General features: G+C 43.6%; 1 long non-coding RNA gene across 1 annotated transcript; it reads left to right on the top strand.

Moving 5' to 3' along the window:
• Window positions 1–949: 949 nt before the first annotated feature.
• Window positions 950–9078, top strand: LOC115309825. Its single transcript, XR_006077748.1, has 5 exons — window positions 950–1022; window positions 2655–2863; window positions 4436–4607; window positions 6395–6479; window positions 7186–9078. It is a non-coding gene; the product is annotated as an uncharacterized LOC115309825 (long non-coding RNA).
• The last annotated feature ends 2642 nt before the right edge of the window (window positions 9079–11720 follow it).

The following is an 11720-nucleotide window of genomic DNA, read 5'->3' as shown; positions in this document are numbered from 1 at the left end:
GTTCTGCGCTACCATGCAGTGCTCTACAGTGCTCGGAGCTCTCGGTGTCATTCGTGCTTGCACCGAAGCCTTTGTGACCCCTTTGGACGCGCAAGTCGTACTTCGCAAAGGTTTGGACGGGGCCGCCCTCACCGAGCAGCTCCGCTATATTCCGCTTACTTATGATCGCAATAAAAGCTTGCTTCTCGGGAAAAAAATTGCGGGACCGCTCTCCGCGCCGCCGACGAGGTTGGCCGCCGCCATGTTCTCAGCTGTTCACTCGCTCCCGCAGCGAGCGCCTTCCGATAATCCTCCCCGTTCCAAAATGCGATGCGCTTTGCGCATTATGCCGTTTACATGACCGCATATTGAATGCAGCAACTGGATTCAATACGACTAAGTCGCATTCGTGTAAACGTGGCTTATGTTCTTTTTCGACATGTATGGTGTATGTAACGATAGCGGTGGTGAACGATGGACGTTTTCGTTGGAAGATGGCGGTCGTCTTTCTGCATGTATGATTTGGTTATACCGGTGGTCCCGTGGTATAAGCGTTTTGTTGGAACGACGGCAGTCGCCTACGTCATCGGACGCAAAATCATACCAGCCACACCGAATCATATCGGCAAGCAGAGTGGCTGCCAGTATAGACAGACCCGGAGCCATAGCGGTGCCGGTATCTCCAGTTATGCAGAACGCCAAACCAAACTAGCTGCATGCGTAACACAAAGAAATTACGTTGGTGTCATACCAGAACTGTACAAGCAGCAGGTTTGTTTCTTGTACGTTTTTCCAATAGGGTTTAACTAAGCTTTAACTTAAAACAACATATTAAAAACAAATTTGTTGAAACGCGAAGCAAGAAAAATGCAAACGAGCCCCCACCCAAGATATCGAAACCGAAACTACAGCAAATCTTTTTAGAAAGGGCAGGCGTAAGTCGTAGCCAATCCCCGTTCTTATTAAAGATGGCTGCTTTCGGTTATTGCTGGAATCGCCGCAACTGCTACCGGAGACACTTCCACGTGTGGACGCAATTAAAGGTGAGAATATTTATGCAGCATGCTTGTAGAACATTCTTTATGTGTCCAGGTATCCAGGAACTGAATATTGATACCGCTTACACAGTATTCGACTTGTTTAACGCTTAAATGTGGTGGTAGCGACTGCGAGTGTTATATACCGGCTGGCTGGCTTCGGTTTTCTCTATCAAGCCATAACCGCTAAAACTACTTTGGAGTGACGAAAGTGCTCCTGTTTTCTTTTTCGCTTTTACGCCGGCGCCTTTTTTCTCGCGAACTGTCGAAACTAAGCAGTCTGGAAGCATAATCACTTCATCGGTGAAAAGCTGAAACGGAGATTTCTTTTTTTTTTTTCTGCGTCATAAGTTTAAGCATCCATCCGAATCTGTATGTCGCTTTCGCGTCGTCGCTGTTTAACGATTTGGTTAATGTGCTCAGCACCAGTTCTTAAGTTGTCTTTGCTTGACAGCAAATTCGGCACAAAAAAGAGGACAAGAGTGGGACAGAAACACAGCAAAGTGTATTTGTCCCTCTCGACCTCATCCGATGAATTACTGACTAGCCCAATTATTAGCCCTTCGCTTCAAGCCATATAATTTCTATAATTTTAGTTCGAACATAAGATTTTGTGTTTCTTGATATGGTGTTTCTTGGTACGATATGGGTTTCTCGGCACGGTGTTTCTTGATTTAATGTGCGGGGCAAATGTTACCTTGCAGTAGGTATGGCGAACTGTACATACTTCGTAATGTTTTGCGGAGTCGTGATTATGTGCCAGTCTCGCGTTTTCAGCTTTTATAATGTTACATAATAGGAAAACAAATAAAAAAAGTCGAACAAGTAGCTGGGCCTTTCTTTTGCTACTGTGATTGCTATGAAGTATAAAAAATTAATTAGAAGATCTAGACCAGTTTAGAGCACTAACCGAAGTAAAGGAATGCATTTGTTACAATGACTGAGTAGTAAACATTGTTCAAGGTGTTTTGCATTGAATATAGCTGATCTTGCCTCTTTTTCTTTTTGCTATGGACCGAGTTTATCTGCTGTAAATGTGGCTGTTAGGATTGTTCGAAAGCTCAAATGGCTGACTAACGGGCATTGGGTCTTGTAAATTTATTTAGTGTGTTGACTGCTCTATGCGAATTGTTTATTCATTGTATGCAAATGTTATTGGAATTTAAAAAAAATTCGGAAGAAAATTAAATAGCTGCTGCACTGGGCTATCGCTAATATTGGTGAAAGTAAACTTCACAATTTGAATAAAAAATCATTTGCTATTGGCACTTTTTTAGTTTTTTTTACAGTATTACCTGCATTGTAAAGTTTATGGATGATTTAATGCCGGACAGGCCTTTCAGATATTTTGAATAAATAAATCAATAAATCTTAATACTCTAGAATTCATGGGTCATGCTCATCCGCCAAAAGTTCAAAAATGAGAGACGGAAGCTGGAGACTGACCGTGTGTACGCAAACCGACCAAAGTTCGGCAGCCGTGGGAAACAACCAAGGGCGGCTGTCGACGCTGCATCAATGGAGTTATAGCGGGGCAAAGTTGGCGCAACACTGGTCGGTGATTCAGAGCTCGGTGTAACGCACATGTGTTTTTTTATATAAAATTACAATAATCGTCCTTGTTTAATCCTTATGCAGTCCCAAGGCTTGGCTCCCAGTGGAGAAGACGAATACAGTCTCACACAGCATGAGGCCTGGTTAGTCACGGGGGGACCAAATCGAACCCCGACAGGCAACAAATGTGCTGCAGGCCTGAGTTGACGTATTCCGCAAGGGTCAAAGACTTGTGCAAGTTATCCATTGCTGAAGCTATCGACAAGTATCCATATCTCAGGGACATTCAATGGGTGAGTAGTTTCTTTTGTACGCAATTTGTAGACGGGCTTTATTTAGGAGAACCAGCTTACACAAAGCTGCTCTGTCTGTAAGAAGCTGTAATTTTACGAACTTGTTCTCTGAAGAACATAGACATTTTTTTTCCACTGAAACAATTTAACATACATAACATACTGTAAAATTTAACCCCAAAGCTGTAAAAAACAACAAGGATGACAATACTCAAGGGCTGTGTGTTGTGTCGTCCTTTTTTCCCCAGTCTCTCAGTTTTGTCCTAAGTTATGTTCAACCATCACCAGCTAGTTTGCGTCCTATCTTTTTGTTCATAAAACATTTGTGAAAACTTTAAATCAGGGGCACAAAGTGCTTCAGCAAATTCCTTTTAGGTTAATATGGGCTCAAGCTGTCGCTTAACGGTTTATGGCATACTACGAAATTACTTCTCAGAATTAATGTTTTGCATAATTTGTTCAGTCAAACACCATTTTAATTATGACGTTTCTGCCTTTAATATTACCTTAAGTAACTAGCCTAAACCAAGGTTGATCATTTTTACATTTCGGAGCTGCACTATATTTATCAGCGATCTACTTCAGCAGTACAGTGCAACCTTTAAAGGGATACTTCAACGAAATTTGAAATATATCCGTCGTGTTCAAAAATAAGTTCAATATGATCCACAATATCCGTAAATGACAATTGCACATTTGTATTTTGAGCCCGGTGGCTGTATTTTTGTTATAAACGGCCCACTCTAGCAAGCGCTCGGAGAAGGCTCAGCTTAGAGCATGTGACATCCGACGCAATCGTGACGTATAGGTCGTCTCGGGACAAGCAAAGCTGCGGCGAGGCTGACGTCGAGGGGATGGCCTAGTCATCCCCGCCACCGAAGCGGCTGCTTTTGTACGAATTTTGAGTGACGGGTTAATCTTTTATAATCTTGTAGGGGGACAATAGCTACATCTGGAACACACAAAAGTAATTCTCGGGAAGACGGGAGTTCTTCCTTCACCTCTTCTCTCGTCGTGGCCGGAGGCGAGACACTCACCGTCACTAGCTGTCAAGGATCCTGGACGGGCATTACAAACGAGGCGTTAGCGACGTCCACCAGGTGCTGTTTGCAAATCGTTTAATTCGTTTTAAATTTCCTTTTCGTGACTTTTTTAACAAGATATTGGTGTGTTCGATGTGATACTGCTCCTTTGAACACATATAGACCATAAAATACGCGCCGAAATTTCGTTGCAGTATCTCTTTAACGTTCGCAAGTTCCATATTGCCGAAATATTCACGAAGCCAATAATTTGCGTAATTTGAAGGTACATGCATGTCTTCAGTCTAATTTTCAAATTCCAACTTTTATACTCATAGGTTAGTGGTCATGATTATGTCTGTCATCGCATTTGTAAAAAAATTGAGGGCACGAAGTAAAGGATTCTACAGTAGTTGTGCGACACGACAGAATGCTTCAAATGTGTTAGTAGGCTAATAAAAGATATTTAATAACGAGGTGAAAAAAACATTAAGAATTTCACTGTTCTTACAAATGCATGGGTTTTATTCAAACGCTCACAATGTTTCAGTTGTTTGAGGATTTCAAGCAACTTCTGAAGAAAGATGGGAATGAAGCGGTCGAGGCGGCGTTCCATAAGATTGTGAAACTTGCTCTAAGAAGAGACCAAGGGGGCTCCAAAAAAGACCTGAAGCCTTTACTTGAAATTGACCCGCCAGGAACCGGTGCAAGACGCAAGAAACGTAAGTGATGATTCGTGTATAGGAATAAAGGGCATACGTATGATCTGCTCAAAGCAGTACTATACCGCTTTGAGCATAACATATACCAACAGAAGGATGGTATGTTACCGTGTATGTTTAAAAATGCGCAGATGTTCAGATTAGTGTTGCCACGATGTGCCTTCTCTATTGGATTTCTTTTCTCTTAAGGTTAACAGATGTGTGTTTTTGTAGAACGCACCATCTGTTGGGGTACTATTTTCAATACACAGTTTTTCTCATCAGTTTTTATTGTGCACTTTTTTAAAATGTTGCCTATTTCACCGTTAGCTTGTATAGTGTAAATTACTGTGCAAATTGAATGGGTGCAGCTTAATTTACATATTATTGTTTAAATGAAATAGTGGGCTATCGATTTAATCTGAATAGTCACACAAAACACAGCAGTGCTACGGTACAAATGGTTGCATTTAATATAACTTTTTTATGTGCATTGCGGACTAATCGTTCCCTTAGACACAGATGGAAGTGCTAAGCAGTTTTTTTTTTTTTACATAAAATAGGAGGTTGTGTGCAAAGAGCAGGCATGTGTTTAAAGATTTTCGAATAGTGCAGGATAATTCTGTCACGGGAAATGCTTTCCTGGATTCAGGACTTAAATTTATTCCAAGGGAAAGTTTTGAATGAAGGTACCTCTTCCGTTAAAGTCATTCGACATGCTTGTTCTGGTTTCTATTTATCCAGTTAATTTCACTGCTGATTCAAAATAACTAAGACCAAGCAATGTTTTATAACAGTCTGCGAGCAATGTCCATTGACCTACATCACAGGTGCTGCTACACACGCATTTCTCGAATGGTGCAAGCTAAGTGTAAATGTAAGTACTTCAATTTAAAAAAAAGAAAAAGCTCAGAGGACAGAAAGAAGAGTTCACTTAATTTAAAAATATTCCATATTTTGGCACAATAATTTATCCAGGATATAAATGTTTGGATGAAGCGTACCTGGAAGGTATAGTTTGTTTACAAAAATGTATAATATCGAAGTCACCTTGTTAAGTTCTTGAATCTTAAACGTACCATGGAGCATCAAGCATGCATTCATTTTACAATAAGCGCCCACCAGCTAGATCTGAAATGTTTCGAAGCTAAGTACATGAGACGCTCCTTTGTGTTATCAGCTTTTCCAAACACGTCCCTGCAAAGTGGTTGAAGCCCGCCATGTCATGTACTAACAAATGCATATCCTCCTGTTCAAGAAATTCACCGAATAATAAATGGACGCTTGCTCAGTGTTTTACAGATTGTCATTTCTGAAGGACAGCACTGCCTGTCTTCGTCGAACACATTTGTTTATCTTTTAGAGCAGATGTAAGAATTTGTACCTTTCTCAACCTATACGTACATTAGTCAAAGCGAAGGAAGTGATTCCCCATAAATAGTTGCAAGCAAGGCACTTAGTCACCACCATGTCTGTACATGTGAGCAGGTTTTGCAATTAGATGCCTGTCTCAGTTACTTTCACTCACACCCTGGATGCGCTTGCACTCATGGGGCACCAGCTGGATGCCACGCCTGCAACTGTCTTTAGGAATGTTTGAGGAAAAGAAGTCTTATTTTTAAGGTCATTCATTAAAAAATGCACTCTTACAATAATGATGAATCCGTCGGTTTCACTTGCATGCCATGGGCTTTTTAAAACCTTGCTCTCCTTCATTATCGTGTTTCGAATGAAGACGTGCAATGTATTTGTTTCTAATTTAGCACGAGTAACATGTGGCTCAGTTTTACTATGCGTTTCTGTTGCAGACGTTCAGGCCGTACGTGCCCTGGAACTCCTGGCAAGCGTACTTAAGCAGCCTATAGTGCAACTCACATGATGTCTTTGCCTTCGGTAAGCTTTCACTTAAAAGCCCTTATTCTAGAACATTGTATGCGTTGCACAAAATTATATATAAGTGGTAATGTACTTCGGTCATTAGAACAAAATTGTAAATATGTGTAAGGCCCCCATGCAGTTTCCAGTTTCCTAGACTTCCCATGATAACATAAAAAAAGGAAAAAAAAAACTCACTTTAATGTTGCTTGATTGTGGTGTAACTACTGAAAATCCTTTTTGACATTGGTAGGTCTAGTGGCACCCCATGCAAAGGCCATTTTTACCATCATCAAGAATATCTCACAGTTTTTGCAACAAAAAAGAAACCTACAGGCTTATAAATGAAATATTTCTAACAGGAAATCATATGTCTAACAGTCATTTACTGTGAACCAAAATAATATTTTAAAATGCGAATATATTTTTATAATTGGTATTTCAGCATAGATACTTCATCATATTACAACTGCAATTGTTTTTCAACAAACATACCTATATGAAAGCAAACAGAAAGCATTCACTCATCTCAGCAGAAAATAACAGCCGATATTTAAGTATTGAGTACTAGTCAGAGCTCCTTTTTGTGGCCGACGTGTGTTGATCACATAACGAAAGAACTTGAGTCAGCTAGAAAATTCTGCCTTTATAAATAGATATACAGGTGTACACCATGGTGACTGCGAAGTGTATATCTAGAATGCTGTGTTTCGTTTTTTTTTAGGAGGCGAAGAAACCACTTACCCCTTGCTTCGTATTTTCGGGCCCGAGTTTCAAAGAGGCCGAAGCGCTCTTCCTCTACATCGAGAAAAGTCGACTGTTGCGCGTCATAGATGTAGTGGAAGGGACCACAGCAATCATGACCGCCCAGTGGATGTTTAATTCAAAGTGCAACAGAAAAGCATTTAATATTTCTTGTGTTTTGGAACACCTATTTTAAGGGGTTTCGATTTCAAGGCCCAGGAGCATCGCCCAACGCTCCTGGGCCTTTAAAGATTAGGTAACCGGTACATATAACGGGTGTTTCAGCAAAGACTGACAAAAATTCCTAAAATTAGTGTGATCAAGGTAAAAGTAATTTTTCTCGGGACAGCATTACTCTTGGTGGCAGACGTCAGAAAATGTGCGATACTTACTAGTTAGTGCGGTACTTCATTACATATAACTAATTAACTTTATATTAAGTGAAAATAAACATATGGCTCGAACTAGAACCTTGCTGAGCGTCATCGAAAACCACTTAATCAGTAATTTTCAGAAATATTCAGGACGTAGGAAGCGTAGTGTGCTAAAGTTACCACTCGTGGAACAGATACAAGGCTAGGGCTCTGAGAAGAGACGGAAGAATCGCTCGGGCGCCTTATCAGACCGCTATCTGTGTATCTGCTGCACGAGGGGTAACTTCAGCGCACCACTACGCTTTTCACGCGTTCAAAGCCTTTCTGAAAATTACGAATTTTGTGCTTTCTGATGACGCTCCGCAAGTTTCTGGTTGGAACCATGTGTCTTTTTACTAATGAAAATGTTAATTAGTTTTTTTTTAATAATTAACAACCTAATTTGTTAGGTATCGCGCATTTCTGACGTCCGCCACCACGAGTAATGCAGTCCCGAGAATATGATCTTTGTACTTCGAATACACACATTTTAGGAATTTTTTCAGTCTTCGCTGAAATACCTGGTATACTCCAAGCTGCTCGGGTATCGCGCTCGGCAGACATTGTATTAGAAGATTACAGTCTTGATCAGTGGGCTAATTAACCTAAACAGGCAAATTAATTTAACACTTTCGTAGGTCATATTGCAGCTGCAGGTTTTAACGGCAGTCAATGTCAGAGCCAAAATCAATTTAAACAATTCGCATAAAGGCAAGAGTTTTGATATATTAATAGATCAGTTTTCTGATTTTGTCGCGCGATTCTAAAAGTAAATACACAGTAAGAAAGCTCTGTCCTCAATGAAGCCTATGAGGGGTGACATAGTCGTTTCGGTTTCTTCGTATTTAAGTGGCCAGCGCATCTTTGGTGGATATGCCGATGACATAATGCCGAGAGGGTAACAGGGTACCAGAAAAGTGTATGTCACATTTCTATGCACAATCTAGAGGGCTTGTGGCGTTTTAGTTTATAGCTTCGGAATTGCGTGTCAAAAACGCGGAAACTGATCTCTTGATATTGCAAAGCACTTTGCATTCATTCAAAATCTTCAGATTAGGTTAGTCTCTAACTTTACTTGCTCTCAACGCTGCAATGAATATAAAACGCATAAAATGGTTAAGTGAAACCCCGAAAGTTTAAGTTAATTAGTCTACAGGTTATTAATTATCATGCGATCTGATGTCCGTTGAGCCCGATACACATAAAGTGAAGATGTTACTCGTGTATACTGGTCATCCTTTTTACATCTGTACGCATTAAAATCATCCACCCTATATTGTCACTCTGGCGCGAGCGCGCACACCATGCTCTTTAGGGAGCATGGACATTGAATGAGCTCGTGCTTGTATACGCCGAGGAAGCTACGCGTAATAAGCTACAAACACTCGACGCTGGGAGTTTTAACATACTGAAAGGTTGTATATGCAAGACGCACAAATTAAAAGAGTATTCAACTTTCATATACACCTTTTTTGTCTTTATTCATTAGTGGATGCATGCATGAGGCAATTACTTAGTTAAGCAGGAATACATAAAGTGTTTTCGAAGGTTTTCAGCAGCACAAACATGTTTTAATATTGTGGCACTGTAAACGTTACAAGTAACATAAACATCATACGGCCAGACATTGGATGTTATGGAATGTCTCTAAAGGTATGAACATGTAGTCAGATTAACTTGGCTGTATACAGCCCATGCACATCATAACCAGCGCACATGCACTGAGAAAAAAGCCAGACTAACTGGCTGTATACAGCCAAGTTAATGTGACTTTTTTTTCTCAGTGCATGCATGTGTGGTGCCTGTAATGTGCATGTGACACCCTTACACCCTTACTCGTGTTTCTGAGGGTGCAAGGGTGTAATGATGACAAGAAGACCCCTCAAAAAGGTGCCCAAGAGTCCAACACACCTTTTTGTGAGGGTGTAGGGGTGTGAGTTATAGACACTCAAAACCACCCTTAAGGGTGTAAAAAGTTTACTTTGCACCTTTTTGTGAGGGTGTAGGGGTGTGAGTTATAGACACACAGAAACACCCTTAAGGGTGTAAATAAGTTTACTATGTATGTTGTAAAACAGTCGTAAGCCCCGGTATCTTGGTAAACATAGCTGCGTGTTGGGACAAGGCGTTCGGTAGCATCCGCCGTTGGTTGGCGGGCCCATCGAAAGACGCAATTATCATTTCGACGTTCCCGGGCACGACTCGCGCAGCTAATACCTGCTCCTGATGTGACGCTGCGAGCGAACGTTCCATTCCCCGCACCAGAGATGATAGAACAACAAAGGGAATAAGAGGGGAAAACACACTATAACGATACCAGTTGTTCCTCAAGTCCAGGATTATGTCCTCAAGACAGACGCAGTCCTGCCCCAAAATAACAGGAATTGACATACCGGGCAAGTAAACGAAACGTTTCCTCCTTCGTCTGCCGTCAAGGCCAAGGTGAAGGCGCATCGCCCCTTGCGCTTCGGCCAATCCTGTCGCTAAACGCAGCGGAGTTACAAGTTCCCGCGCGCAAAGGTTCCGGTCACGGCAGTCCTCGTACACATTATAACCAATTAGCGAAAGAGTAGAACCTGTATCAATTAGTGCCGAATATTCCCTACCACCGATCTCTACCCGCACGTACGGGCCCTTCTCAAATGTCGTGCTCTGAGCCCGACACGCCGACGGGGCCATCGCCACGCGGTCACCGGACACAATTTCCGCCCTGTCGGCACACCGATACTGGGCCTCGGCAGCGGCCGACAAGCTCGACTCAGAGGACAGGATTAGTGGCGCCGGCCTCTGGTGTTCTCCTGGGAACCCTGAGAACCAGACGCTACCCACGTGCAGTGCCGCCTGATGTGCCCAAGACGGTGACAGTTGTAACACCTGACTTGTGGCCGCTCGTTACGCGGAACCTGTCCATCGTTACCCACAAGCGACACTTCATCTGTGGCAAACCGCGGTGAGTCATGATTCCAGCGACTGTCGTGAGCAGTCGCACCTCCGCAGTGGTTAGCCGCTGGGAAACCTCTTCGGGTCTGCGCTCGGGCGGAGTTTGCGTTGGCTGCCCTGCGCCTTTGCTCGTAAGCGGAGAGGTCCAAAGCCCGGGCGTTATGGCTACCCCGTGACCGCGCTCCGCAACGGCTGTATACGCCTTGCGCGAATCGATGCGAGTGTCTGCGGCACGTTCTGCCCACGCGCATCTTGGCTCTAGGGACTCCTCGGCCCTCGGGGGGGGGGGGGGGGGGGGGGGGGGGGGTTGTACTGCAGCTCAGCAAGCAAGCCTGCTGGGACCGTTCGCGCCTTTCTGGCAAGTGCCTCCAGATCCGCAAAATCCCGTCCGCGTAGATAGGTTTTCAATCTAGGGTGACATTGCCGTATCGCTCTAGCTACCTTCTCTGCGTCAGACAAGGATGGTTCGGCCTTCGAGTAAAGCTCCTGGAGCGCGCGATTGTACTCCACGAGGCTCCCGTCGGGGTGCTAAGTGCGATTAGCTAGTTCGTCCCTAATGCGCATCTCATAATCAGGGTGCAAAAATTCCTTCCTAAACAGCGTCCTGAAGTCCGCCATCGATAGAAACGGTCGTTGCAACCGTGTCCAACGCGACGCGTCGCCCGTTAACGCGATTGGCACGCGGCTACATACGCATCCAAGTCCTGTAAGAAATCGTGGACCTATTTTCCGTCGGAATATCCCGCATAGGTCGGCGTCACTACGGACAATCGCGGTCGGGGCAGAGACGTAGGCGCGGCACTCGCGGCTCCTGGAGCCGTCGCGATTTGTCGCGAGAACGTCTCCATCATCGCCGTCATGGCGCCCATAAACTCGCTGATGTCAGCCGCGCCTCCAGCTGGAGCTGGTGGTAAAATCCCAGCATGTGGAGATGCTCACTTAGTAGAGCCTTCTCCGGCCCCCGCAGCGTAAGACGGCTACTAAGTTCCGCTCCCAGACGAGTCATCCTCGTCCCTATTGGGGGTCGACCTCGTCTTGGGGACCATCATTAGCGTCTATATTTCTACACAACGATGAACGCTCAATAGATCTGTGTGACTCCCCGAGACGAACAGAACAAGCAGCAGACCAATCGGGCCCCACGTTGGATGCGCCATTTGTG

The sequence above is a fragment of the Ixodes scapularis genome, unplaced genomic scaffold (assembly GCF_016920785.2).
Source record: "Ixodes scapularis isolate PalLabHiFi unplaced genomic scaffold, ASM1692078v2 PGA_scaffold1__304_contigs__length_218370807, whole genome shotgun sequence".
Lineage (NCBI taxonomy): Eukaryota > Metazoa > Arthropoda > Arachnida > Ixodida > Ixodidae > Ixodes > Ixodes scapularis.
Note: the sequence above shows the minus strand (reverse complement) of the source record. Positions and strands in the feature narration are given on the sequence as shown.